The sequence below is a fragment of the Panulirus ornatus genome, chromosome 14, assembly GCF_036320965.1.
Source record: "Panulirus ornatus isolate Po-2019 chromosome 14, ASM3632096v1, whole genome shotgun sequence".
In the NCBI taxonomy this organism is placed as follows: domain Eukaryota; kingdom Metazoa; phylum Arthropoda; class Malacostraca; order Decapoda; family Palinuridae; genus Panulirus; species Panulirus ornatus.
The window spans coordinates 14689801-14694510 of NC_092237.1; positions in this window are offsets into that span (position 1 = coordinate 14689801).

A 4710-nucleotide genomic window follows, 5' to 3' on the forward strand; every position below is an offset into this window, starting at 1 on the left:
TGACGCATGTCGTATACTCGCTGATGCGTACGTACCCCTGCCGACGGTACATTACCTCCTGGAACTTTGGAATCTACTCAGCTGTACCGTTCCTCAGCACTGAGGCTGACTAGCTTCACGAAGAAACGCGGACCACACTGACCATCACTATCAGGAAGGAGGCCACACTGACCATCACTATCAGGAAGGAGGCCACACTGACCATCACTATCAGGAAGGAGGCCACACTGACCATCACTATCAGGAAGGAAGACCACACGGACCATCACTATCAGGAAGGAGGCCACACTGACCATCGCTATCAGGAAGGAGGCCACACTGACCATCACTATCAGGAAGGAAGACCACACGGACCATCACTATCAGGAAGGAAGACCACACTGACCATCACTATCAGGAAGGAAGACCACACTGACCATCAGTACGAGCTATAAACACACCATCCATAAAGATACCAGTCCTCTTTTCATGAGTACGTCTCTTATGTTGATAGCAACCTCTGCACGTGCCGTGGGTGATGGACGAGAAGGAACAGCACCGATTGGCATCCTCGGAGAAGGTAGGAGGTATTCCCCTGCCTCTGATTGTAGCGCAGTCTCGAAGCTGCTGCAACCCCAGAGAAGGAAACCCGGGGTTATATATATATATATATATATATATATATATATATATATATATATATATATATATATATATATATATATATATAATGATAAATCGTAGTATCAGATCTTGATATCGTTTTTGGGTGATTTATCTTTTTAGAAGTAGTAGGACCAAGGCAGTTGCAGTGTGTGTGTGTGTGTGTGTGTGTGTGTGTGTGTGTGTGTGTGTTTGTATGGTTGGCTGGAACGTCTTCACTGAACTCAACGCTTTCGAATCACAGAGTCCATCCTCGGGTGAGAATCCTTTTCCCGAAAAAATTAACATCGCCGTCCACTAATTCCATGTTTTGTAAACATATACATCAAGTGGTCCGTTTATGTATATGTTCCAAGGGAAAAGATAATATAAATCATTTATATTCACAAAGTGGCGTACTCACTCTTAATGTAAAAAGTATTTATGAATCTGCCAGGGTCTGTGTGTGTCGCAACACCAAACGTTTTTTTTCTTTTCACCAGGAAACGTTCGTTCCATACGAAAGGAACTGACGTTTTTATCAGCAATTCTTTTAACCTAAGGAGTTGAGAACGTGTCTGAAGGAATCTCAGGAGGTTTGCACGGGCGTCACATTCATAAAAATGAAGCACGATATATGATGTAGATAAACACACACACACACACACACACACACACACACACACACACACACACACACACACACACATACACACACACATATATATATATATATATATATATATATATATATATTTTTTTTTTTTTTTTTTATACTTTGTCGCTGTCTCCCGCGTTTGCGAGGTAGCGCAAGGAAACAGACGAAAGAAATGGCCCAACCCCCCCCCCCATACACATGTACATACACACGTCCACACACGCAAATATACATACCTACACAGCTTTCCATGGTTTACCCCAGACGCTTCACATGCCTTGATTCAATCCACTGACAGCACGTCAACCCCTGTATACCACATCGCTCCAATTCACTCTATTCCTTGCCCTCCTTTCACCCTCCTGCATGTTCAGGCCCCGATCACACAAAATCTTTTTCACTCCATCTTTCCACCTCCAATTTGGTCTCCCTCTTCTCCTCGTTCCCTCCACCTCCGACACATATATCCTCTTGGTCAATCTTTCCTCACTCATTCTCTCCATGTGCCCAAACCATTTCAAAACACCCTCTTCTGCTCTCTCAACCACGCTCTTTTTATTTCCACACATCTCTCTTACCCTTACGTTACTTACTCGATCAAACCACCTCACACCACACATTGTCCTCAAACATCTCATTTCCAGCACATCCATCCTCCTGCGCACAACTCTATCCATAGCCCACGCCTCGCAACCATACAACATTGTTGGAACCACTATTCCTTCAAACATACCCATTTTTGCTTTCCGAGATAATGTTCTCGACTTCCCCACATTTTTCAAGGCTCCCAAAATTTTCGCCCCCTCCCCCACCCTATGATCCACTTCCGCTTCCATGGTTCCATCCCCTGCCAGATCCACTCCCAGATATCTAAAACACTTCACTTCCTCCAGTTTTTCTCCATTCAAACTCACCTCCCAATTGACTTGACCCTCAACCCTACTGTACCTAATAACCTTGCTCTTATTCACATTTACTCTTAACTTTCTTCTTCCACACACTTTACCAAACTCAGTCACCAGCTTCTGCAGTTTCTCACATGAATCAGCCACCAGCGCTGTATCATCAGCGAACAACAACTGACTCACTTCCCAAGCTCTCTCATCCCCAACAGACTTCATACTTGCCCCTCTTTCCAGGACTCTTGCATTTACCTCCCTAACAACCCCATCCATAAACAAATTAAACAACCATGGAGACATCACACACCCCTGCCGCAAACCTACATTCACTGAGAACCAATCACTTTCCTCTCTTCCTACACGTACACATGCCTTACATCCTCGATAAAAACTTTTCACTGCTTCTAACAACTTGCCTCCCACACCATATATTCTTAATACCTTCCACAGAGCATCTCTATCAACTATATATATATATATATACATATATATATATATATATATATATATATATATATATACATATATATATATATATATATATATATATATATATATATATATATATATATATATATATATATATATATATTCTTTTCTTTCAAACTATTCGCCATTTCCCGCGTTAGCGAGGTAGCGTTAAGAACAGAGAACTGGGCCTTTGAGGGAATATCCTCACCTGGCCCCCTTCTCTGTTCCTTCTTTTGGAAAATTAAAAAAAAGATCATATATATATATATATATATATATATATATATATATATATATATATATAATGTAGATACATTAGATACATCTGTTTGTATATAAACAGATAGTTGCAACATACGGTTTCTCAGTATTTACGTGTTAAAACGGGAATGTAACTGACAATATGTTAAAATGTTTTTGATTAGGGATAAAGTTATTGGGGTATTGTTGCTATCAAATGTTTTTCAGTGATTCATAATGGTATTGGGGTGTAGTATGAGTGATGGTTTTTCTATTCTGGTTTGGATTACTTTGATAAGAAAGGATTCTAACTCCTTTATCCAGTCTGCTGTTGTCTTTATGTATCACTGAAGAGATTCTGAAATAGAATCTAATCTGGTGATGACGCTAGTGTCCTCGGATGTTAAGGTAATGCGGGATGGCCTGTTGTGAAAGAAAAGAAAAAAAGTCCCAGATGGTCATTAACTCTATTAATGTTTAGTTGAATTACCACCGCCTGGGTCGTTATTTTCATAAGATAAATATTGACGTTTAATGTCCTAGATGAAATCCATGGATATATCGGGTTCTTATGTCAGGTAGAAATAAAAGTCGAATGTTTAAGGATCTGTGACTATAACTCGGACTGTAATTTGTAGGTGATGATATATGAGACGTTTCATAATTTGAGGTCTGATATTTGACCAGCATGTTTGTGCGAGGTGAGTTTAATGTGATTTTCTGTGAAGAAAACTTGTAAAACAAAAGGAATTGATAAGAGCAGGAAGAATCAGCCTTCCAGAATCGAGTGGAGGTGGAGACGTCATGATGATGGTGGTGTGATGGTGGAGATGTGTTGGTGGAGGTGTGATGGTGGAGATGTGATAGTGGAGGTATGATAGTGGAGACGTGATGGTGGAGGTATGATGGTGGAGACGTGATGGTAGAGGTGTCCTGGTGGAGGTATGATGGTGGAGGTACTGGAGGTGTGATGGTGGAGGTGCTCGAGGAGTGATGGGGAAAGTGCTGGAGGCGGGAGGGTGGAGGTCCTGGGAGCTTGGCTTTGGAGGTGGGATGGGGGAGTTGCCGGAGGCGCTGGGGAGTAACACGACCCCATTAGTGAGGAAGGCCTCCGCTATACACCTCTTCCTCGACCTTCCACTTCTGTACAATGGGCACCACCACTACCCAACCCCTCCTTGCTGCCGCCACCACACACGACACCCATCTCCAGGCTACCTCACCCCCACCACACTCCACCACAAACGTCACCCCTTCCCCACACTACCACACCAGCCCATAAGCCACCCTTATGCACACTACATCACTACCACACCACAACAAGCCACCACACACGACACCCCCTCCCGACACTACCACACAACACCACAAACCACCACACATGACGCCCCTCCCCACACTACCACACCACCCCACACTCGACACACAATTGTACAGATAAACAAATCTTTCCCCACTTTTATGTTGTTGTTTGTTACACTCGGTCACAACAGGGACTCGGAACACACTGTAAGGTAAACATTCCCCTGCAGTAGAACACACGACCTTCCCGGGCACTCGCGTCGTCCCCCAAGCAGATAACCTCGTCGTAGATTATCGTCAGGCCTACTGTTAGCTGGCTTTCCTTTACTCTCCTTCGTATCCGCGTGACAGCTCTCCTCGTCAGTATGTTTGAAAGTTCCGATTGTACACTTTTGGCGAAGGGAATGACAGACGCTTGTGATGGTGTGATGCGATGCAGCAATAAACTTACCCCTTGAACGCGACGGTAACAATCCTTTAGCAAAAATGGCACGAACCTTGAGCGATAGTGAAACC